We start from the raw sequence: 25,902 nt of genomic DNA, 5'->3' as shown, positions 1-25,902 counted from the left end.
TAGAGAAGGAAGAAATTCTCCAGAGAAGTTAATCAGGAAATCTTCCCTCTGCTGATGGGATTGCACATATGCAGAAAGATGCTTGAGCTGTCTGCAACCCACAACAGCACCCACTGACCCCACAGAAACACCAGGATATGGCAGAAGAGGACCTTAGTCAAGTGTAGGAAATAGGTACCAAGTGACAAAGACGTGAAGCAGCCTTAAAGTTCATTAACACACCATCGCCTGCTCTTCAAAGACTTTACCAGCTTCTTGGGTTCCAACTCAAGATGAACAGGGTTGGTCACTGCCCTTGCTGCTACTGTGATAGGCGGCAGTAGTGATGCCTTCCTGGAGGCTCCACATGCATCTTTTCAGGTCTTCTCCATTTTCAAAATGCAGACAACCTCCAATGTGCTTTGGACAGTTCCTTTCAGACCACCCCAACTGCGTGCTGCTGCTCACCAGTCACTCTGGTAGACTCAAATCCAAAACAGAACAAATTTGGAGAAATGCCACAGGGAAAACTTCTCATGAGAAAGGAAACTTAGGAAGGGTTTGGGGATTTTTGTTATTCAAATAAGCAGTTTTTCAGTACACAAACACATGCATATTGGTAGGTACACGGTCAAAACAACTGACTAGACATCAAATTAGTCTCCAGAAAGTGGCAGATGCTTGGAAATTTAAAACAAACCACTTCAATATTCTTCATGGAACAAATTCTTTCAATTAGCCAAGATAGAAATTAGATTTCCTAACGAATCTCTCACTTGAGCCGTGCTGGTAGTATTTTACATAAGTGCATGTGCACACACCAGCGGACTGAGGGCATCCCCTACCTGAAAAGACCATTTTGCATTGAGAAAGCAGATCAGACTGAGACCCCTCCTTCCGTCCCTCTCTGACATTCTTCTCTTAAACTGTTCCCAGGCAGGTAAGAATGAAGATTTTCGCATGTTTCTGGCTGTGCATTATATGCTTCAGTGCACACATGATGTAACAAATACTGCAGAAGGAGCAGGGCATTACTCACAGCAAGTGACTTGCAAAACCACTTCCCAGCAGGAAGGACCCTTCCCACATAAATCTCAAACACATTGAGGCATTGCAGAGCAAGCAGTGGGAAACGTGTTTGTGTTTACTGAACCTTCAATCTGACTGATTGTGAAAAACACTCTAAGCCAGATTTTGTCCTGCATAAACACTCTGTTCTGTCTAACATACTCTGACGACAGCTAAGTTGTGTGTGAAAGAGATTTTCAAGAAGGAAAAAATCCTAGGATATGCAGTGTGGGGCCTCCTGGCAAAAACACAAAACCCATAGAACTGGGTTTTTAAAGCCTGGGCAAGAAAGAAACCCCTTGTCGGTGAGATTCTTCCCTCTGTGCCAGTAGACAACAGTTAAGATCACAGACAGGAGCTGGCAGTACATGGATTTCAGCACATTACTCTGTACAAAAAAGTCACTTCTGTCCAGTTGATAGCTGGTGAGTTGTCCCCTTCCTTCCATCCGCAAACAAAAAAACATGCTGCCAACACACCATGGCCATGCTACAGTCAGTGCTGTGAAACACCCTGCACCCTGGACCATGGGCTCTGAGCAGCTCCTCCAAAAGCTGTGTCTGGCTAGAAATGGGCTTTTTCTCTATACTTTAAGGATGCCAGCATAATTCGAAATCTAAGTAAGAGTTTCCATATTAATTATCACTGGAAGAGGTGGGATGCATTCAGTCCTCAGCAACATGTGCAGATGGTTACCCATGAGGCTCCTACACCCCAGAGTTTTCCTTGGTCAGGTAATTAGACATGAGCCAGTGGCCCTTGGGGATGAACAGCAAGGGAGAAGTAATACACTTACAGACTAATGGCAAAAGGCAGTGCTAGATACTAAAAGGGGGGTGGGGATAGGTATAAAGCCAGCCAGGCTTTCCAGGACAGAGGTTTTCTCATGCATGTCCTTCCTTCTGTTGTTACAGCAACCCTGTGGCAGCCCCAGTCATTGCACACCTGGGAAAGTATCAGTCAAAGATTAGCCTGTGTGTTTTAAGCTAATGAAATCGAGCAGCTGGGAACAAGCAGTATGTGACTATCCCCTTCTCACAGACCACCAGCAAGAGTCCCATGGGCCACAGCCTGTTAGGCAAATAATGAGCTTTCATCTGATATATTGGCTGATAACAGACAGAGAGGCAGGTGGTCCCCTTCAGAGAGTCTCGGAAATACCTGGGAGGACAGAGGTGAATCTTGCTAAACCCACTGGCAAGGAGCGAGGGAGCCCCTTTGCCCGTGAAGGGAGGAAGGTCAAGGTTGGAATGCTTCAATCTGATTAAGTCTAAAACTGATCACATGCTTTTAGGGGGAAAACAGAACAAAACAAACTTGGCAGGCAGTTAAAAGGGCTGGGGGGTGCATCGTGTAAGTGTGAGTCACAGGAGGAAACAGGCAGGGCGCTCTCTCCAGCAAATACCACAGGAACATATTCTACATTTCCACAAAGTTTTCCAGCCTTAGCAATCTGAAGGCTTAATTTGGGCCAGAAAGAAAGCAAACTCTGTGATGAAACAACTGAGGCAAAGTGATGACACGGACAGTGAGTGGGAAACGCTTGGGACAGGATCACTGCACGGTGCTGTTGCAGACAGTCCTACAGTGTCTAAGATCCCAACACAAGTATAATCCGCAACACAGAGGCATCAGCACAGAAACAAACTTAACAGTAAAAGGAGGATGAAGGCCAAAGCATGCTGCAGCATGTCTCTATCAAAAGACTTCTCATCAGTAAAGGATTTCACTAAAACAACAGTGACACACAACCTCCTTACCAACGAGGGGACGAGAGTTACACTCCTGTGACTTAACTGATGAACAAATACTACACAAGTAACATGGGGGGACTGGGCACGACAGGCTGATGCCATCCATGTGCCTACAAGAATAAGGCAAAGCAGGTTATTCTGGTGAACTTCTGGGTATCAGTACTTCTGCCTGGAAAAGATCAATGGTATGTCTCCAGTATGTGTGCAAGAATCCAGCAACGCAAGTTGGAGACTGGATCCCAAATTAGCAGAACTGTCACATACTGTCTGCTTTCCAGATACTGCATTTTCCCTGCTTTTACATATCTTCCCTCTCTTGAGACCCAGAAAGCAACAGCTTTACAGTTTAGATGTGAATTTTATCTAGCATCCTGCCTCCCTCGGACATTGCAACTAGGTGAGGTGCGCTGGTTGACAACACAAGGCGCTGGGGCAGACTCCTAACCAAGCTGTCTCCATGCTGGTATCTATAGAAATAATTACTAAAACACTTACGAAAAACACAACAGAAAAATCTGAGACAAGCAGAAAAATTCTTACAGAGGAAACTTTCCACCCTTTCCAGGGTTTAGCAATGGCTCGGCACCTTTTAAAAGAGTCAGACATGATGAGCTGCTGAATGCCCTTCGGGAGCCAAAGTTTCCTGTGAAAATGTGTATGCTTGTCTGCTGTCACCCAACCTCATCCAAGCAGCTATGCCTGCCCCTAGGAAAGGCCTTTCTGAGGGGACACATGAATTACCACTCGTGACCACCCTGGAGCCAGAAAGCCACTGCTGACCTGGTGATAAAAGTTTTTGCATCCCTTTTCTGATGTAAATATTGTCAAAGGGCTTATCTAAGCCCTGTCCCAAGCCTGAAAACAACCTCTCCCTACCCTTCCCTTGAGCAACAGAAAGGTCATCTCCTGAAGAAGGTACGGACTGACCCTGACAGTGATTATGTTCAGTTTATCGTATTAACACCAGAGCATTTGTTTGAAAAGCAGAGTGCATAGCCCTGAGGGTGGGCTGCAAATAGGACTGTGCTATCTGAGGTAGAGGCTATCTCCCTCTGCACTGAGCCGCCACGGGACAGCAAAGGGAGGAAACAAACCATAAACCCCAAGGAGAAAACAGACTCACAGCATATCTATTCATTGTCCCCTCACCTAAAACCCCTGATAGTCTTCAAGGAAATTGTTTTAATTACTGTGTTTCTTCCTGATACAATGTTTCTGGAATACCTTTTCTAAGGCTCAAGTCATAAACCAATGGGTCATGACTCACAACCGCTGAATGCCTGGAAACCATCATGACAGTCATGGACGTTAGAGTATTGCAGACCTGATTAAATAAATCATCAACAAGCATTTTGCAAAGACTAAAGAAGACCTACAAATCAGGGGGTGGGCTCTGCTCACCATGATGGGAACTGACCAAGGGGAAGCAAACTGAGCTTATGCTTTAAGTGACTTTGGAGAAAACTGCCATCTTTGAAAATAAACTTCTGTGCTGATCTGATACATTCACCACTACTGGGCCAGCATCAAGGCACTGCACTGGAAGCAAAGCTTGCAGAGAAAGGTGTAGACAGTACAAGGAGGGAAGTGAAAATATATCCATAGTTCTGCAATACCTCAGCTGGTCTGGAAAGCAAAGGAAAGGTCTTGCAAGGGTAACTACGTGTATAGGTTGCCCAACTAGTTCAGGCCAAAGGTTCATGTATTGCCGTGTGACCAGGGATGGCCACTTGTAGGCAGAGCGTAAGGACGTGGCAGGTACACAGAGACTTGCACACAGCGTTTTGTCAGTGAAAGCAGCAGCTTACAGGCTTCCTGAATCAGGATTTGCCTCTGGACCACTGTGCTTAAAAGCCACTGACGGACCTATCCTCCGGGGAGCTGTGTAATCCTTTCTGGAACACATTTATACAAGCTGCAATAAATAAGGGATTTGGGAGCTTTTAAGACAACAGTATATTATTTTCCCCAGAGTAGATGTGTGGCTGAGAAAGACCTACTGCTAGGCTACGTTAAGAGTTTTCAGAAAATGTGGGAGTTGCTGCCAAATACACCCGTAGGCACGTTTACATGCCTGGAAGGCAAGAGCCATTGTAGCAACACTGCAAACCCCCTCATGTTCCTACAATATTTGTCACACTAAAACTCAAACCCATCTGAGTAAAACAGAGATTTTCCTAAAAATAAATAAATAAATAAATAAAAAATACAGGGTTTTCCCACAAGAATGCATCCTCTGAAAGGAAGGCAAACAAAACAGGGCAGGAGAGGGGGCCCACAACCCACCCTTTCATCCAGAACTAAGAGCACATCAGGGCTCAAGGGTGTTCCCTTGGTAGACAGGATGGGTATGCTGACATGAGATGGACTGTGTTGATTTCACAGTGTACCAACTGCCAGACACGTTCTCAGCAAAATCTGACCCTGAAAATCCTGGAGGAGAGGGTCTCGTTCTTAAAAGCTTCTGACTGCTGCAGCTGAGGTTGACACACGGAACAAAAGCACGCTGAAGAACCCACCTTCATGCACTTCCACCTTCAGTTCATCCAGCACTACTGAAGAAACAAGTATTTCATTTGGCGAGGATGTAATTCTACCCTTGCAGATGTGACTCTTACCCTACTCCAGCTCCCCAAGCTTTGATGAGCACTGTTACTAATTTGAGAGAGAAATTGCTGGCTGTGAGAGAAGAGTAACACCAGTCTCCAGAATGACACCTCTGAGCCCTGGGGCACGTTACAGAGAAGTAACTCTTCTGAGCTGCTGCTCAGGCTCCTGGTGCAGCTCCAGCTTCTCCTGTGGAGTTACAGCAGGGTGAATTTGGCTCATGCTTCAGTGAGCGAGGCCACATACCATTGGACAATTGCCTCCATACATGACACACACCACAAGTCTCAGCTGGATTTGCTGCTTCTGAAACGAAAACACTTTGCTTGCTTTCCCCAGCCATAGCTTGGTAATCATTACTAAACACTTATCAACTAGACGGCCTTCATTTCCTGAGAGCCTGGACCTAATTACACCAGGAAATGCTCTGCTTTTTTCTTCAGACACTGAGAAATGCCGGTTTCTGAGCCCTCCTCCTACAAAGTCAAACTCTGCTCTGATTAGTAGTGGATAGGGGAGGGAAAAAATGCAGCCAAATCTCAAAAGGCAAACAACAGCGATTATTCACAGAGATGCCCTGGCTTCACTCTACATCATTAATAATAACAATAAAATGTCACAGTTATTTCATCTCCCCTCCCTCTCTTATTAATCTTAGCTGAGCCCTGCGAGGCCCCTGCAAAGAGGTATCATTTTCCCCGGCTTGCAGGTAGGGATCCGATGTCTCACAGTAAATCAGAACCAGATCTCAGGGTCACTGGCTCCTAATGCCATTCCTCGAAGGAGTGAAACAAGCCCCCTCAGCTCCGTTTCTTTATCAGGACGTTCAATCCAGCAGTGGGATGAAGGAGCCTTTGCCAAACGTGCTGCATACAGAGCAGCACTTTCAAATCCCTCCTTTGTGCCACGGGGCCAGCTGGGATGTTGAGTTACAATCGCGCGCTTGTAACAGAGTTTAGAATACCACAATCAAATCAAACTGTTGGTTAATTAGTGTATCAAAAGAACTCTACAAACGCACAGTAATGGAGTTATAATGCCAGTAGTACCAAATCGGAAGATGTGCTGCTGCACCAGCATGAGTTCTACCCTGTGAGCTGCCCAGGAGCTGCCACCCATCCCGGCAGGCAGCCAAGCAGCAGCTGCGGGTGCCGCATCTGATGGGAGCGACCTACAGCAAACCTGCTTGGGGAAGAAAGGTGAGGAAGACTGGTGCTAAGGGGTCATGTTTCCTCTGACTGAGGTTTCCAGGCAGTCTCACTAATTCTATTATCCTGGCTTGGGAAAGAGCCTACAGAAAGGCTGGTGGAGTTGGTGGAACAGCATGGGTAGGATGTGTCAGCTCCCAGTTTGGCCAGTGCATGTGTGGCCAAAGGCGTGACCCAGCAGGAAGTGGGCATGTGTCTCTCCTTGAGAGCAACCAATGTGCCCTCTACAAAGGGCTGATCAGCAGCACATCCCACATTTCTGACTCTGGGTTGCTCTCTTACAGGTATGCATCTTCACCTTTCTTCTTTCTCCCAGCTAAAAGCTGGCATTAAGACACAGACCTATTACCCTGGGCAAGAGCAGTCCATGGACTAGACTGCTGGGGACTGGTATAATCTAGGATGGCCAGTGAATCACAGCCTGCACTTCCCATTGACTGCTCCAGCACTGGTGACCAAGCACCAAACTAGAAGCACCAAAGAGCCTGAATGAAACAGAGCTGAGGTTTTTTGTACCACCATCCTCCTTCGTCTCCCACACAAACACGTTGCCAGTGATGCAGTTTATTTATAATCTACAGTACAACATGCACATGGCTTGGAGATTGCAAGCCTGTGCCTGTATTTCCTTGGCATGTCTGCCTGGACTTTTCCTGCCAATACGGCACAGGAGGGAAGCGGCTGCAGGCTCAGGGTGCTTTGGCAAATCACCTCTCACCCCTGACACATATTAAGCCCTGCCTCTGCAGCTCTGTCATGATTGTAGCAACTTCTGTGGCCCTTCAGCAACGGAGTCTTCTCATTTCGGGCTGGCAGACGACACTTTTGGGAGCACAGTGCTTTGCAGCACGGGAAGAGCTCAGTCCTTGGGCAGTGAGGCTGCTGTGCCCTGACGCTGTGTCCTGCACAGGGACATCTGCAGCAGCCACTTGCAGAACACAACTTCAGACAGGAGACCTTTGTTCACCACTGGAACCAACACAGAGACAAAATGCACGAATACCTACCTCTAGGCAGATAAATACTTGGTCTGCACAGGTTCCTGTACTGGGGACAGATATAGGCAAAGCCAGGCTGGATGCCAGCCACAATCTGGGCAAACGCACACATGTAACGTTCAGCTCCAACTTCTGACACCCTTGTGGCCCTACTAGCTGGAAACCCTGTAGAGACACACTCCTCCACAGCTGCCTCCATGTCAAGGGCTTAAAAGCACCCGCGGTGGTGGGTGATATTCACTGGTCTCCTACCCAAGTGCTGGATCCTCAGTTTCTCAACTCTCAGCAGCACCAGGAAGCAACATCCTAAAGAATGTGTGTGTCGCTTGTAGGCAGAATGCAGGTGTTTATTCCATTACTGCTTGCTTTGCTGTGCCTGCCCGGGACGGGGAAAGCAGCTGACTGGTGTGTCTCCAGCAAAGGATGGCAGCCCTCTGGAGAGGGAACCCTGCCAGCAACTGCAGGATGAACAGCAGCCCAGAGCCTGCAGGGAGCCGGACACTAGTATCATGCAGCTGCGTACGCGGCAGTGGTGTCTCTCGCAGGGATGCTGGCAGGGACCCCCCGAGCACAGGCTGTTATGACTCACAGCACCGACACAACTCTGCATCCCGGCCCCGGCTGCAGCCCCACCACTGATGTCACCCTGGCAGGCTGAGCCACGTTACCCGCTGTCTGGGGCAAAACTGTTTTCTAGTATGCAAAAAATGAGAGGCTGTCTGTCCTCGCTGAGGACACGGCTGAAGTCATGCTCCTGCCAGAAGCCAGTGTTTTCTGAGCGCTTCCGAAGCGAGTCTGGATTTCTGCTTTTAATTCCTGGCTCCGGTTGTGACTTACTGGGAATTCTTCTACCAGCCACTAAGCATCTCCATGACTCAGTTTCCCTGTTAAACAGGAGCGTGAAACTTTTGGCCCTGGCTGCTGGGAGGCTGAATGACGGCATTTAAATACCTCAGATGACATTTCAGGGCTTAAGACATTGCAAGATTTTTCTGTTGATTTTAAAATTATGCACTGGTCTCCTGTCAGGGCTCACTCAATCCTTGTAAGTGGCTCTTTGTCACTGTTCTCATCCACACCCTGGTTCCTCTTTGAAAAGCAAATACCATAAAAGGCTGTTTGTAGAGACTGAGATCTAGAAAGGAGAAGTCAAATAGGGTCAGGTTCACTACAGCTTTGCTGCCCTGAGCTGCGGCCAGGGAGAGGTGGCTTCCCACTCCTCCCGCAATCCGCAGGGAACAGCAGCCCATCTGTCTGAGGAGCCTCTGACGTGGGCGGGTGTCTCCTGCCCCTTTGCAAAGAAACGTTTCATCTCCAGTGGAAATAGTGAAGATGGAAAAGGCGGATGATGCCAAGATTAAGTAAAAGAATTTGGAAAATAGCAAGCGACCCTAATCAATCACGCTTGGACACTGAGGGTTTTATGTGCACAAAGGCTTCACTTAAATTCTTTTTTGCATTTATCCACAAGAAAGAAAAAATATAATCTGGTGGCTGAGGAAATTGCCAGATGTTGATTCACCCTTGCTTTCTGCAAATGTTTCTATTTTGTCAAAAACCCAATTTGCAAACTCAGGAACTCTCAAAAAATAGTATATTTTTTTTTTAAGAAAATAAAACCTGCAAGCAGCTTCAATGACAGCACATGACATGGATGAAGGCAGAGGAACTCTGCCACCTAGCAGATTCATGCTGCTAACTTTTCCCTGGTCTGGAGCAGCAGAACCGAACCAGTTGCTCTCTTGCAACCAAGTACCAAGTCTGGGGGTCTTCCCCAGCATGGAGAAGAGAATGTTTAAAGAAACAGATATGTCAATGCAGGGATTTTTGAAAGAAAATATGGCTAACTATTAATAAACCTTATAGGTTAAGGATCCTAATCATCATCTGATTCACGAAGGTCCTTTAACTTGGCTAAAGATGATCCAGGGCCACAACTGAGAGGTGCAGAGCCTGAAATGGATGCCACAGAAGGCAGTGAGTTAGCCAGGATGCAATGACATCCTGTGGGACTCACCCCAAAACACCTGAATGGAAACCACGAGCCCTAAGAAATCCCATCAAAGCCAGTAAGAAGGATTTGCATTTTATATCTCAGTATGAAGACAGCATTTCCAGCACAGCAGCCCCTTAGAAACAGGTCAGGGGATACTGCAGTATCAACTTTAAAAAGACATTACTTAGGAAATCATCTGTGACTTCATACCTCATCTCTCCTAAGGTTGAAAGCACGCTTGCTCAGCCTGAGTAATCCACAAAACCTAGAGCCAGTAGGTATGGCTTCCCCAAAAAACCTAAACCTGTGCCCTGGTTGCACCAGGCAATGGTACACCACAGACCATGGAGCCAACAGTGGGTCTCTCAGGCCCCGCACACCACCATGCACCGCTACCAATATCTCAGAGCACCAAATGCTGCAAAGCGCGAGAGCTGCACCACTTTGCAACGTTCTAAACATAAATTTACAGCCAGCTAGTGATGGATTAAATAGGAAGGAGGGAGACCAAGTCACAAGTCTATTGTCTCATTTACTCATTTAGCCTCCTGGCACGTGCACCTAACCATAATACCACATTCAACTTCATTTTTGTTTTTAAAACGAATCACTTTGAACTTACTTTCCACAAAGTCCTTCTGTTTGATTTAGTGCACAACAGCTGTTCATTTCAAGAAGCCATTGGAAAAACATTCATCTGCTCCCAGCCCAGACTACTGTTAAAAAAGCAGAACATACTTGTAAAATTAAAAAAAAAAAAAGAAAAAAAAGATGCTTTAAAAAGTACAAATATGAAGAACTTTTGACAAAGGTGTTTGGGTCGTTGCTGAGGATAATTCAAAACAGAAATCACCACAGGTGTCACTTCACTAGAAAAACACAGCTTTCCATCCAAAATAAATCTGGGCCACAGAATAGCATCCACATGACCCAAACAGTGACTTGGTTGGCAAATGGAGGCATGGGCAGACTTGCATAGCTAGCAGCAGTACTGCATTCAGCCCTCTGGGTTATTATTTACAGATGCTTCCTATGACGACAGCATCTCTTCCCTCCTGCTCCTTGGGAACACAGGGTGCTCCTGAGCCTCTGCCCATGCCCGGAAGCACAGCTCCCCAGGCTGAAGCTGCTCTGGAGGTCCAACAAAGTAGTGAACAGGTCTCTCAGTTGCACTGCAAAGCCCAGCAAAGCATGGCATGGTGGGACAGAGCCCAGAGCCTGTGTCAGGGCCCTGGGCTGCACCTCCAGGCCCTCAAGGTCAAACAAAGCGTGCTCAGCTTGTGCTGCCGGGCTGCGGCACAGGCGTGCGCAGCAGGAACATCCCAGAAATAATGCAAATATAAAAAAACCCACCCGGTTTCCACTGACGGCAGCAGAAAGCTCTCTGGCTGCCAAACCATAAAGAATCTGGAGACATTTCCCCCCTCATCTCACCTGACACGAGAGCTGAGCCAAACTCATTCTTCAGCAGCTCTCCAAAGGGTTTACTGCAAGACCATCCATATGTCTGACTCCCAGTTGCGCACAGACCTGTCCTTCCACTGGCGAGGTGAAAGGGCTCTGATTTACAGGGCACTGATGGCAGCACAAGCACTGTCTTGTGATGGGTGAGGAGGGACAAACACCAACTTCCAATTTTACAGCAACCCCAGGCTGGATTTTACACCAGACCAACAGCAGCAGTAGCAGCTTCTGACTCCTGCGAAAAAACAGAGCCCCAGCTGAGCTCCTCAGCAGCTGTGCACCTCGGTTTGCCCCGGTGTGCGGGCAGGGCAGGGTGGGCTTCTCACTGCAGCTTGAGATTCAAACTTGCCTTCATGGGTTGAGGGCCGCCCACCGTGCCTGGACCCCTCAAACCAGGGCTGCAAGGCAGCCGCCGTATCTCACTCATTGCCACATCACACGCTTTTCTCCTGCGCCCAGCAGGTCAGGGGGCATGCCAGCACTTCGGGTCCCAGGCTATGCAGGGAAAGAGGCCAGACTTACACGCCTATTAATGGCACAGAAAAACAGCCCTCTTCATCAGCCCTACCATGGAAAAGTTGTTCCTTAACGTACCTGGTGACAGTGGTCTGAAGAGACAGCTGAGCAGGCCCTCTATGCCAGCTGGCCAGGGCAGCCCCAAAAACGTACAAGGTGGGTAACTCCTTCTCCCGTGCCCAAGTCAACTGAGGGCTTTAAGATGCCCTGACCCCAGAGCGCTCATGAACAAGGCTAAGGGAAGGCCCCAGAGACCAAGGACGGGAAGAGAGGGATGGCGAGGACAAAGAGGGATACAATGAAATTTAGCTTTTGGAAAGCAGATGGGCCCAACTCATGCAACAAGGCTTGACAATCCCTCAGGCAGGATGTCAGCGATGACATACCATCATGTTGCTGTGTCAACAGCTGACACATCGCAGCAGGGTAATTGCACAGACTCCCACATTATTTTAAAAGCTCTCTTTGAAATTGCAGAGCTAGGGCAGAGGAGCTTCAAGCCTTACAGAGCAATGGCTCTGTAGCAGACACACTGCTGTGGGAGACCTCAATCCCTGGGGAACCAGCCTGTGCAGAGGAGCTGCAGCCAGCCCTGCCATATGCAGAAGGCATCTGGGGCTCATCGCAGATGGCTGCTGACACAAGACCAAAGCACCAGTCTCCCTTCCCTTTCCCCCTCCAAGAAAACACTACTTTGACCCAAAATGTGTTCAAAGGGTTCATTGTTGTCTGGCCGGCACACGCAATGCTTGAAGCTAGCCTGGAAGTCCTCAAGGTTGTGGACAAAGTTCTGCATGTCTCAAGCAGGCTGCAGCACTTCTGAGAGTCTCCTTTAGCCGTGAGAGGGGCTCTTTGTTCGCTTTTAACATTACACACCACAAACAAAACATTCCTCCCTCCTGCTGCTCTCCCTCTCCTTCTTATCAGAAGCAGCCACTGGCATTTTCACCGACAAAACTGACAGGCTGTTTTTCTAAGGGACTGACTGTGTGTTTACTTTCTCTGCTTTTTTCCAGCAGTGGGATGCAGGATCCAAATCCTTGAGGACTCACCCACTGGGGTCCTGCCATGCTGGAAACCAGGAGGTGTATCTCTAGGAAACCTTTGATTTCATAGCACTGCCAACTAGAACTGTTTCTGCTTCCAGCAGTGGGTTTGGCACAAGGTACATACATAGATACCAGCACAAAATGCAAAACCCTACCAGCCTCATGGAAAGGCTACCCCTATTCAGCACAAATTCTGGAAAATCCATTCAATCTCTAAGGAACATCTTAATTTACAATCTGGTTTCATTTTCTGGTCCATGATGTTAAAGACAGCCTCTGTGTAGATGCATCTCCCATGTGGTTTTGCTTTTCAGTGATCCTGCCTTTGGGAGAAGTTTGCTGGAGTTACCAAGTGAGCACACACAACCCTCTCCCCGGAAAGCAACATGTTAGGAAACGGTCTGGGCTCATACATCAGAGTAAGCGTTTTTACTTGTTAACCTATTCATTTACTCACACCAGCAAAGCCTCCCACCTGCTCCAGGGCAGTGCCTCCATCCCCTGCAGCAAGCAGCACACATGAGCATCACCAGCAGATCTGCTCTGAACCAGCCACAGTGCTGCTGGCCAAAGCGGGAGGCAGGATCCTGGGCCATGGCTGTGACTCATTCTCCCAGCCCTGCCAAAGTAGTAGTTCTGGAGTGAGGAAGTGACAGGGAGACTTAAATTAGAAAGCTGGTGAAACAAAACGAAAGAAAATCCTCCGCAGCTCTCCTTGCTTGGATTCAGCAAGGAAAAAGGGGAAAAGGTGTGCAAAGTGTGAGACGTGTCCAAGCATGGTATGGTGCTGCACTGACATAGAGACAGGCTCTGGCCAAGCAACCTTTTCTTCTGCCTGAGTGAAACACCCTTTCCAGCATTTCACCACCTGCTCCAGTAGAGCAATGACTGCCGTTTGGCATGCAGCGTGCAAGCCCATGCACTGCACAGGCACGTCAACATGCTCTGTAGGGTGCTGCCTACTACAATGGTGCTGGGCGGGTGTTCCTCACTACCCTCTTCCATCGAACATCAGAAGAAGTACAATGTGCTGAATATTTCCCCCACCACTACATGTAAGGCTGAATGGTTCTGCGTCCACATATAGGTGCAGGAAAGCATCAAGACTTAGAACCACTACAGTCAATGGCAAATCTCCTAACGCTAAGTGGAGCTCAAAATACAACCACAGTGGCCCAAAAACCAGACGCTCCAGGTTTGCCTACCCCTTCAAAACCACTCGCCAAGCCCCCTCTCAATTTGGCAGATCAAATCCAGCTGTTTCTTACATAGTGGCTACATAGCTACAGCTGTGTGGCCAGGCTGGCACTCCCGCTGCAGCACAGACACAGGCACACAGAAGCAGACTGGATGGTGCTCAGCCAACAGCTCTGCTCCCCTCCAGCTCACACTTCTCCCTTCCTTGCTGTGGGGACCCTCCTAGGAAAGACAAATCCACCTCTGAGCATCACCATGGACAGGCTGGGTCACAGGGGACCCCACACACCTTCCATCCTCTGTGGCCAAGGGTTAACTCCACAGCTTGCTGAGATGGTTATATCAAATCTGCAGATGGGGAGAGGGGACCTTTTAAGTTTCCCAGGGAGAAATCCGTATTTCTCTTGCTATACTTTGACCATCATAATGAATGACTCTAACAAGACTCAACCATGCATTTAGCTGTCAAGAAGATATCAGAGGTACAGCAGATCAGCATGACGCACAGTCCACAAATACTAACAGAAGAAATCTGAAACTAGGACGAGTGCCCTGCCCATAAATCACTCTCTGTGTAGAAAGCTGGAGGCATAGTGATGATGGTTCAGGCTGGCATTAGCCTTGCAAGATAATTTCCTGCTTTGTGTTCGTTTAAGGCAGATCCCATTTTCCTGGTCTCTCAGGTCAATATCTGCTTAGGCAGATTAAATATGCAATATGCTACTAATAAAGATTAGGAAAAAGAAGAAAAAAAAGAGTGGCCAGTGACTTGGACTCAGCCATCACATTGACCCAAGAGATCACTGTGCTGGGACCCACTCAGCCATGCCCCCAGGCTCAGTGAGGACAGAGCTGAGGGAGGTGCCCATGGCTGCAGTCAGCACCAAGCGTGATGCCAGCCCACAGCAGCACAGCTGTGGTCGACACGATGCCAGGACACATGCTGGTAAAGCTCAGCAGGACTTGGTGACAGCAGCTCAGCACCGGCAAGGACAGTGTGCAGAGTAAGCTCAGCCATGGCCAGGGAAGTGCCGCATCTCCTTACCTGCCCTAGCTCCCAATGTAAACCCAGATACTACAACTCCAGCATTTGCCAGTATAACTACTAGTTTAGCATTCAAAATAAACAACAAATTGCACCTCTAAGCATCAGCAGCCAGAGTTTCCAGTGCAAAATCCCTCCTATTCATTCTCCCAGCCAACTTTTACGGTAAAAAGCTGTTATTGGGACTGCTGGGAAACAAAGACAAGTCACTTGGGTTGAGTCTGCAAGCCAAGGGAAAAGCGGGCTTGGCCAGGGGAATGGGCCTGGACCAGCTCTGAGCTAATGGAGTAAGTAGATGCTTGCTTTTGAGGTTCACCATCATTACAGGATACCCATCCTGGAGCAAGTACAACCAAGTCAAACCTGACCCCTCTTCCTGTGCTTATGCCCCTGATCCAGGATGTTTCCTACAGGAAAATTCATTATATTCTGTCACACACACACACACTTCACCCAAAAACCTTCTTCGCCAAGTCTCAGCCCCTGACTGAGAGTTGATAGCCAAATGAATAACTTGGGGAGGTGTCAGTTCTGAGCAAGAATGATGACAAATTCAGGCTTACTCTTTCCCACAGCCCTCCGTGCCTGGTAAGTGGGACGAGCATCAGGAAAGGGAGAAGGTTGCTACGCCATGGCCCTTGGGAAAACCTGCTGCATGACCAGCTGGGCATGGCGGATCAGCTCCCAGGCAGGCAGGGCAGATATTGTCAAGGAAAGAAAAGGTCTAATTAGGCCTTTCTACCACTAATAATATCAAAATAGCATATTGCTTTCATTGGTAGTCAAGCAGAAAATGAAACGGTGCAAAAAAAGGAGAAGCTGCAGGTGAAGTGGACTGGAATAATGTGGTGTCTGCAGGAACGACCGCTTTCAAGTGCCTTTAATACTCAAGTTTTTCTCTCGCACACCAGGAGGTCTGTGAGGTACAAGCTATCAACTCCTACTCACCACCTCATGGGAATCCTCCCACGCTCCTGCCTTTGCATTTCTGGTAAATTGGCGTCTCCTCCAAGCTGCAGCAAGTCCCTGGGAAACACAAGCTAGATGGTCCTCTCACCCACTCTGATGCACCGGGGGGAGGACATCCTCCCTTCCTACCACTGAGACCCATTAAAATGCACTTTCTTCAGTGCAAAGGCGAGCAAAACCGCTTTTGGCTTGCATTTAACCCCAGTAATGAATTGTGGCTGCTCAAGAGTCTGACCTGTAGGTTCTCGGCTCTTAAATCAAACCCTGCAGAGGACATCTCCTTGCTGGTACACAGAATGACAGCTCACACTTCACCAGACTGCGATGCTTAGCTCTCCCGCACCGGGTACATCACCCCCCATCTGCCCCACAGCCCAGACACAGCCTAGGCTCTCTGGGACGGGGCGGGGGTTAGTAACATGCCTTTACACTGATTAACAAACTAAAGCCCTGATCTTTTGTGACTCCCTACTGCTACGGCAGCAAAAACAAATAAAAGCAGGAACAGCAAAGAATTAATTGAAGCAACTTACTGGAACTCGCAAGAGTGTTCTTAAATTAGCTTTTTTTTTTTACCCCTGCAGACCCTGTGCAGAACCCAGAGCACATGATGGGAGGGAAGCAGTATACACACGAGAGCACATACCTAGCAGGTAGCCTGCAGTGGAGATAAAGGCACGCTGTAAATCTTCAGGATGTTCCCAGGCTGCAGCTTCCTGAAAGCATTAGAGCTCTCACCATTTAAACACACAAGCATGCTCATCATACACAGCAGCCGGCATGTTGCGACAGCATGCAAACTGTGTACAATGTCTGTACGGACCTACAGGCACTTATATGTAACACATATATAACAAGGGCAAACTGTATGCTGGAGTCAAAGCTAGGCGGAAAGGATCAGTTCAGAGATGGTGCGACCCACTTCAGCTCCAGAATTCAAAGAGCTGGATAGAGTCCAAAGGTATTTTTCCTTTTTCCTCTCTGTGCTGAGCACCCCCTCCTCCATCACCCTTACCCTCAGGAAAGGCTGAATGTAAATTGTCTGCTAATTTGCAAGAATAACTGAACAACCTGGGCTGCAGCAGGGCTTAGCACACTCCCGAGCTCAGGCGCCCTTCAACTCAAAGCTAGCACCAGCAGAGCTCAAGAAAGTGACTGGAGACACCCAGGCTGTGAGGCTCAAACCCCAGCCTGCTCAGAGCCACTGAACCAGCAGCCCAGCAACTGACACAGGGTCTGGGATGGTGGGAGAAGGCTCAGTGCGAGAGCAATGTGAATCTGTCAGCCTTTGCAAGGGGGTTACAAAGGGTTAAAGGTGGCTGTGGGTGAGCAGGATGATGGAGCTGGCAAACCCCTGAGCCCTCCCCTTCTTTGGGATGCTAAGACCGGATGGCTTTTGCTGCTTTCAGTAGTTTGTGCAGAGAACAGATGCCTTTTCCATACACAAAGCAAATTGTTTCCTTGCTCTCAAGGAGGAGACACTTTCCTCCCACACATCCATCTAGTTAATGCACATTTACAGCTCCTCAAGGGGAGTGAAAGACCAGGGAGCCCCCACTGCAGCTCAGCTGCTCGGCACTTTGCTTCCTACAAGCAAGCAGCCCCTTTGCTGAGGTCCCCCTGCAAGGTGAAGGACAGCAATCAGGGCCAGGATTTGGGTTGAGCTGGCTTCTGGCAGCACTTCAGCTGGCTGTGCCAAAGTGAAAAAAAATAAAATAAATAAATAATAAAAATAGGGGGCTGGGGAGTTAATGTCATTAAGTATCTGACAGCTGGAAAATGTGAGCAGCCATTGTTTGCAGCCCCCCTACAGCTCCTTCCGCCAAACAAGTCTGCTGAAAGCAGCAGTAATAAAGTGTAAAAGCCAAGACTGGAAAACTGACTCCCCTCTCAGCCCTGCTGCTCCCATCAAGGGAGCAGGATGGCTCCAAGCTCACCCTGCCCTGGCTCGTGGGCCCATGGCTTCCCCACGCTCCCCGTCCCCTGCCCTCGTCCCCCCTCACTGCTTTGAGTCAGTGGCTCTGGGACTCGTGCCCAGAGGCCTGGGGAGGCCATGGCAGGAGCTTTCTCATCTTTCACCCACTTGGAGCAGCTGGGCTCCATCTCCACACGTAGCACTGATGTTGCTGCTGTCACCAGGGAGGTGAGCAAACTGCTTCTGTCCCCACTGAGCTGCCGTGGGGAGGGAAGGAGCAAGCCAGCTACAGCCCACATCACCAAAACCTCAAAATCATTGCTCCTGCCCCTCCTCCCAGCTCCACTGACTGGAGATGCTAGAGACCCTAGGAGCTGCCAGCTGAAACAGGTTTGTATCTGAGCACAGGCTGGTCCTGGGTTCCACTGTCACATCAGTGAAGGACTCGAGAGAACTGCCACTGGTACAGTTCAATCTACCCCACACTTCAACAAGAAATGAAGAATTGCCTTCGTAGCAGGCAAAGTAAAAGTTCATACCTAGACGCTCCCTTTTGCATCTTGACTGGGTGCTCCTGCATCCCGTATCAATAAAACACTCACAACCTACCCACTATTTCTTCAGTCCCACACACACGAAGGCAAGTGGCAGCTGGGAAGCAGTGCTTCCAGGCGCTTTCCTTTCCTTGGTGGAAGCAAGCAGATTTGACTATTTTGCAGTAACTAGCAGCTAAGAACAGACCCAAACCAGATTGCCTAAGAAAGCATAACGACAGCTCCTTCCCTCTTCCACCCACGAAAACTCCTGTGGAAATGCAGAGGACCTTGCACGGTGTGCAACTTCTGCATTACCAAAGACATATTCCTCAGCACATCCTAAAGGAGATGGCAGGTAAAGGGGTGTTCAGCTTAGGCTGAACCCACTGGTAGGATACAGAAAGTACCCTCACGTTTCAAAAAGTGTCCTGAAAATATCTGACAGCATATCCACTTTCCAGGTTTCAAGTGAAACAGCAGTGTGAGTGATGATGTGATGGCCAGCCAGATCCCACTCCCAGTTGGTCACAGAGAAGGAATTATTTTTGGCCATGGCACATTTTCCTCTGTCCTGAAAACCTGCTAAGTGCTGGGTTCTTAGAAAAGGACAGGGTGGGACTACGCCTCTTCCTTGTGCTCAGATGCAGGTGCAGACCCATTCTTGCATGCACCAAGGGACACGAGTGTACTATAACCCTCTAATTTGAAACTTCAGATGTTGTTTCACTGTAATGGCAAGAAAAGAGTGTGAGGAAATAGCTGAGAAGAAAACTAGACTTCTGACTTGGCCTTTTTCACTCATTGTGTCTCTGTGACCTGACAGTGTCCTTTAGGCGTTTGGCGACTGTGTTTTATAAGCAATTGGCATCCTGGAGGCGTAACACACATACCGAGGTATCTCATTAGCTTACTCATGTGGGTCAAATCCTGTGAAACACTGAATGACATCAATATCCCTTGACCTTCAGAGATCTTTGCTCAGCACCTCATCAGATGATATAACTGCAACAGATTGACAGCAATAGCGCAACATGTACACACCCCCACATACAGGCAACAGCAGTAACTGAGATCCCAAATACATTAATTTTCCCACCACTTCTCCTGTTGCATCCCACACACTTCCGCAACGAACAGGAGGATTTTGATCAAGGCAATTCACATGGGAATAAACCACATTTTCCCTGGCATCTTCCTCACTGAGTACTCACCAACTCCAAAAAGAGCATCAGAGCACCTCACAGAAGCTTGTTTCAAAGCCTTTGTGCCTCCTTCCAGGCCAGCTGCTTTCTTCTACTTTGCCTTTGTCCAACTGGGAAACACACATTTAATTACATTTATTTATGTTCAAACAGACCTACTGAAAAATAAGTGGATTAAAAGCTGGTCTGGAAAGAGAATTAAACCCTACTGTGGTGCAGCGCAGCCTGCGTACTTGGGCTGCGATGTAATGCAGGCAATGGGAATTCTCCTCTGCAAGAGGCGTTGGGAATTTCATGCTGCAGCACAGCCAGCCCTGCTACCTGCAACGCACTTAGCAGATGGCTGAGACCCACAGCCTCATCCATCTACCTTTGATCTTATGTTCCAGTCCTTCCTTCCAGGTCTAAACAGCCATGTAACCACTGCAGAGGCTCAGTGCATTTCTGCAGATGGATCTAAACTGTCCTCCGAACTTGCAAGGCTGGGAGCTGCACACACTCATCTCCAGGCGGCAGAAAAATACATCTTTTGTGCTCGTTCATACCATCACTTGCTTCACTGTCATCCAAGACCCACATACAGATATTCTGCTTGAAGATGGCCTTTCCGTTGCAGCAGATGGTTAATGCTATAAACAAGCTGGCTGGGAGCTGGCTACTGAGTTTGAACGTCAACACCTTCCTGCTTGCAATTCCCACTGGTCAGCGCAGCCAGGACAGCGCTGCTCAGTCTCCAGCTTCCCAGGAGAGGACCCCTCAGCAGGTGGTGAAGAAACCAAGACTGGGCAAGTCTTTCCCACCTCTAGGTCTCAAAGTCCAGCAGTACAAGGTAGAAAAATGCAACCAAAAAAAAAAAAACAAAACCACACAACCAACCAAACCCGTAAGAAATTAAAAGCCAAAGAGTCAGAACAGTGAAGCACCAGGCATGCCCACCCCATGGGTGCAGACACCTGACTGTACGTAACACACAGTAACCATAGATCTGGGAGCAGTGGGACTGCTCAGTAGCCCATCATGTAGCCCATCAGTGCTCCATGGCTGTGACAAAATAAGCACATTTCCAGGATGCTGTGCTGAAATAAGTTAAGTTCCACCTCGAATGTTTCTCAGTTCCACCTAGGATGTTTCTCAGCTGAGGGCACAGCAGTATGCAAACACAGCCATACCGTTTCCAGACCCATGCCGGTGACTCTGCATGGTGCTGTACTGCTCCATGCTGACTTGCTGACGCAGATGCTGGCTACCACAGGACACCCACTTTCCACCCACTCAAAGCAATCAGGGGGATACCTAGAAACAAACTTCAATGACATGTTAAACCAAATACCTTCCCTTCCAATCTATACCATACCAAGCTGCTGGCTCACAGAGTTGGCTCTGTGTGAGGAAGAAAAGAAGGGACAGGAGAAAGAAAAATTTGTAACAGCTTCTGCAGCCCAGTGAAAAAGTTCAGCAGCATTTGGCAGACCATTAAGACCTGCGCAAAACCACTTTGCTTCAGGCTTCCTCTGAACTTCCCCCCCTCCCAGCTTTGCTTGCATCCCTTCCCTAGCACAGCCAGAATGCAGAGTGGGCACGCTCTTTCCTTTAATTAAGCAACAGCAATTAGGCAACACATTTTTAAGCTGTTTTCTCGTAACCGAACTAGCTGTTCCTTGGGAAAAGGCTGGCTTCAGCATTAAACCAGCAGCTGCGTTCACAGTACCGAATCACCATGTCAGAAAGAGGGAGCTTGGTATGTGAACAGCCTTGTCTCTGCCCCACGCCTTCGAGTGGATTGCCGTGGCTCCGTTGCATTAGAGCCTCGACTTCTTCAGGGGCAGGGCGAGCAGGCAGGGATGCTGCAAGAAGCAGGGCTTTGTCTCATGGTTTAAACCAGAGGCCAGGGGACTTAACAGGAACAGCCTCACTGAATGTTTAGTGTTGCACAAATGCAGCCACCAAAAGCCAGTTACATGAAGCAGGCCCTCTCAGCACGGGCTGGGAGGATTCACCTGCCTGTCCCACACACTCTGGGCTGATGTTTATTATCGCAGACTGCACAGGAGAGAGGCTGTTTCTCCCTAGTCCTTTGGAACGGAATTCAGAGATTGCTGCCCCCCCCTCAGAAACTCCTCAGGAGGGACCCAGCAGACCAGAGGGAAGGGGAGGATTGTCATACCGGCAGGGAACTGCACCCAGTTCTCCTCCTCACTCCAGTGGGAACCAGGGACTCCACGTGATCCACGTGGTGCTGAAAACATGTCCCAAAATCCCTGAGAAAAACACTGAGCGACTCTCCCACAGACAACATTAAGCAGCTGCAAAGTAAGCAGCTCCTGAAGGATGGCATCCGAGCCACCACGGCTCCAGCTATGATCCACCAGCACAGTCCCCGGGCAGCACCACCGCTCTTTGTCTCCGAGAGTCTTTGGCTTTCACTGGAATGTAAAATCAAGGCTATCTAATCTACGTGTTCAGGGAAGCCACAAGCAAAATTTTAAAAGTTTTCCCATTTAAAAAAAACCAAAAAACAAACCAGTAATGGCTGTTCCTCCTCTGCTTCAATAAGGGTGAAGTTCACCAAAGACACCCAGTAAATCACACACACATGCTCCACTTCTCTCTCAGCTGAATATTCACAAATTTCCAAAGTGCTGAACTTCTTCAAGCCATTCAGCTTCTGCTTTCATCTGTAACATCTACAGCGCTTCTGAGATTTTCCTGCAGCTACCCTAAATTAACAGAGATCGGAAACTAGGCTTCATCTGTAACCCTAAGGGTCAATCACATCATTTTGCTTCAACATGCCAAACAGACCAGAGGAAAACAAACATATGGAGTTTCCCAAAGGAAGACCGATTAAGAGCCCTGTCCCAAAGGAAAGCAAAAGCCCTAAACCAGGAAGGATGATTTAAAATAGTTATTCCCATCTGTCTAGATAGTGGTAACACACGCAATGCCTAGACGCTAGCAAGATATCCCAAGCTATGTGGGTTTTCCCTCTATTTCCAAGGGGTGGTAAAACATTCCTTGCTATTTTAGGAGAATGGCACCATAAAATTTTTGCATTCAAAATTAAATGCAATTTTGCAGATCTGAGGGGAGTTTCCCATCCCCAGGATAGCCCCAGTCCAGCCCACAACACCCGTGTTATGCTGAGAGCACAGCTGCCAGGGCAGGAATCCCACCCCAGGGAACGGGGAGGGGTTTACAGCCTGACATCACTGAATATACCAAATAGCAAGTTCCAGATTAAAACTCACCTCCCTGGACAGCCCTGGTTCCAACAACATGGACAACAGCATGCAGTGCATGTCCTGTGCTCCACAGGTTGCCCCACCTGGTACCACCCCTTGGGTTCAGTTCCAAAGGACGCAATGGGCACTGGGAGCACAGGGGACATGGCTTAGCTCTGAAATGATGGCGTGCAGACTGCCAGCTATCCAAGGATGGGATGTGCCCCACCATGTGCATTTCAAGGATCCAGTACCAGCAAGGTGAAGGCAAAGCCATGTCTCCAGCTGTGAGACCGGCTAGTTCTGCCCTTGCCACTTGTACTGCCCAACAGGCTGTCACACTCCAAGGGAGGCATCAAAAGATCAAATGAAAAGAAAAATACGGTCACCAGCAGTTCTGAGTTACAGGGCTGGAGGACAAAGAACATCAAAATAAGTGACAGCAGTCTGAGGGAACTGCACACAGCTGGAAAGTTGAGTTTTCTTGCTCCTGCCAAGGAAGAAGAAAATAGAGCATCCTTTGGTAGTTTCCAAAAAAGTCTCTTTTTCTAACCATCCCCATTTCCATCTACATGTGGCCAGCAGGGAGAAGTAGCTGTGTGTCACTGCACACAACCCATAACCAGCGCAGACTCGGATCACAAGCCCCACCTGTAAGATAGGAAATCATGCTCCAGGTGAAAGTGCACTAAGGATTTAAATTACATGTTTGAAAACTGTGTTTTCTCAGCAGTTGAAAATAATCAAATATAAAGAAGCATCACGAAAGCTTCTCCAGGGACCTTACTTTCTAGCTAGTCTTCAACTCTCAAAGTCACATCCCTCATTTCTAATTCATGTAGTGCTTCATTGCCTTTAATGGTACTTTTCCCCAAATCTGCACTCTCTCTTCTGTGTAAAGCACTAATTTCCATTACCTCAAGAGGTATCAAATTCCAAATCTTTGCTGCAGTTTCAGGTTTTCACACTCTGATTGCAGACACCTCATTAGCTTACCCACATCTGGTCCAGGCTACAAGGTGTTTGTTGTGCAACATGCCAGAATCAGTCAACACGACTGTCTGATTACGTACAGGCTCCAAAATGTCTCGTGTACAACAACAAAAAAAAAAAAAAAAAAAAAAAAAAGAAGAAATTCAGCAGATGGCCCACGGAGCACTGAGATTTGCAGTTTTCTTCCTGGAAAACTGGTAACGCCACTTCCAAAAATAATACTAGGAATAGCCCTCCACAGAGGAAGGAAGCATTTTCTAACAGACTTTGATCTCTGTGTTCCAGAGGAGGAACTGACACATTAATTAGAACATATTGCTGAATGGGGTTGCTATCTCACACCACAGGGCAAAACCAAAGCGGGGACTCAAATGCTGGTGCCCAGCTCCCGACAGAAATTTACTGTGGGGTTTTTTTTTCCCCCCAGGATCTTTTTTCAATTAACAAAGTAGGAACGTATCAGTTCAATTTTTCCATAATGGCCACTTATCACCTCTCCTCTAAATCACTGCTCAACTCCTACTAAAATTTCTTTCCAACAGTTCTCACCCAGAATTGTATGCAGGTTTGTATCTGTTCTTTTTTAATATGCATATATCATGAGACTTTCCAAATATCATGAATTTATCTACAGCTACATGCCTCGTTTTACAAGTGAGGCACTGAGACACTGCAGAGCATGGGCTCCATGCCCTTGGTGAGAACTTCAGTTGTTTACATCTAAAGGATAAATCCAGGTAGTCAACACTCCAGAATGACCTTGGAGTATCCCAAAACTCCATAGGATAAAAGTCACACTCACAAGTCACACTCACACACACGTGTCCCCCTCCCACCCAGGTTTCAGTGCAATCCAGAATTTACAGGAAAAACGCTTTCCAGATTGGACCTCCAGCACGTACCCTGCTCTCCATGACTTGTCACCACTCTCAGAGGTCATCTATGGAGGACACCCATTCCTGTCCATCTACTCCCCAAATCTTTACCTAATCAGTGTGAAGGGCTCTTGCCACCTAATCCTTCTTCATAAGGAGGTTTCCTCATTTTGGAAACAACTTCCAAGTCATCACTGGCCCCTTCTCCCCTTACTCCAGCAGCAGCAGAGCCAAGTCCCTGGACACAGCAGCACACTGCAGGGCTCACGTCCTCTTATGGAATTGCCTCTCTCTGTGGAGGCCACAAGCTGACAGCACTTGTTTGGATTCCTTTCTTGGATGAAACCTTGCTTGAAGCACTTGATATTCTCCGCTTCTTCCACTTCCCTTCTGTAACATGAAGCAATATTTTTTTCCCCTATAAAAACTGAAATTGGGAGCATACAACCTTAATTTCAAGGGATTTATAATTTTTGGCCCATGCTGTCTCAGCATCACCCTGCCAAGCACTACTTGCTGCTTGGAAGGCTGACAAAATGTGATCAGCCATAAACAAGTGAACTTTAACTCCACAGAGGGAAAGGGGAAAAGGGAAAAGGGAAAAGGGAAAAGGGAAAAGGGAAAAGAAAGGGAAAAGGGAAAAGGGAAAAGGGAAAAGGGAAAAGGGAAAAGGGAAAAGGGAAAAGGGAAAAGGGAAAAGGGAAAAGGGAAAAGGGAAAAGGGAAAAGGGAAAAGGGAAAAGGGAAAAGGGAAAAGGGAAAAGGGAAAAGGGAAAAGGGAAAAGGGAAAAGACAGTTAAAATTCTATACTTTTTAACTAGAACTCTTTAACTCTGGTAAAGCCAAATGCAAACAGAATAAAAAGGGTATATGTAAAGCTGTTAGAAATCAATAGTACAAGGTGGTAGGTGTATTAAGAGCAACTAGTATCAGAAACCTATCACTTTCATTCTTTTGCAATGGTGAAGGATGATGACCCTGCTGTGGAGTGACAGCACACTTACAGACTGGTCTGTTGCCTACCAGCAGTTTATGGTAAGCATGAAGCGAGGATGAGGGGAAGACAGGTTACCAGCTCTTTGCTTGCAGAAATAACAGAGTCAGGGAGCAATGGTGGAAAACGCATCTCCAGTTTTCTAAAAAGAGCTCATCTAAGAGCTTTAGCCTGAAGGAGCACATATTCTGTGTGGCTTTATCCACAGACATGATTGTAATACAGACACATGGGTTGAGCTGCTTGCTGATGTTTACATCTGAGAAGGGATATAGGAAAGCAGAAAGTCAGCTACACAATTTGGACAGCTGGAATTT

At 47.9% G+C, this 25,902-nt stretch overlaps 1 protein-coding gene across 3 annotated transcripts in view; it reads right to left on the bottom strand.

The window, feature by feature from the left end:
* Positions 1-25,902, bottom strand: part of P3H2 (prolyl 3-hydroxylase 2) — a 75,162-nt gene that overhangs the window by 24,121 nt on the left and 25,139 nt on the right. The window contains exon 1 of one of the 3 annotated variants that reach the window (XM_055817292.1): positions 22,025-22,166. The exons of the other annotated variants lie outside the window; for them this stretch is intronic. The gene's annotated coding sequence lies outside the window, so the exon portion shown is untranslated. Of the gene's footprint in view, positions 1-22,024; positions 22,167-25,902 lie in introns of those variants that run through there. 3 annotated transcript variants of the gene reach the window in all.

Source organism: Falco peregrinus, chromosome 12 (assembly GCF_023634155.1).
Source record: "Falco peregrinus isolate bFalPer1 chromosome 12, bFalPer1.pri, whole genome shotgun sequence".
NCBI classification, from domain to species: Eukaryota; Metazoa; Chordata; class Aves; order Falconiformes; family Falconidae; genus Falco; species Falco peregrinus.
This window is presented reverse-complemented; position numbering and strand designations above follow the sequence as displayed.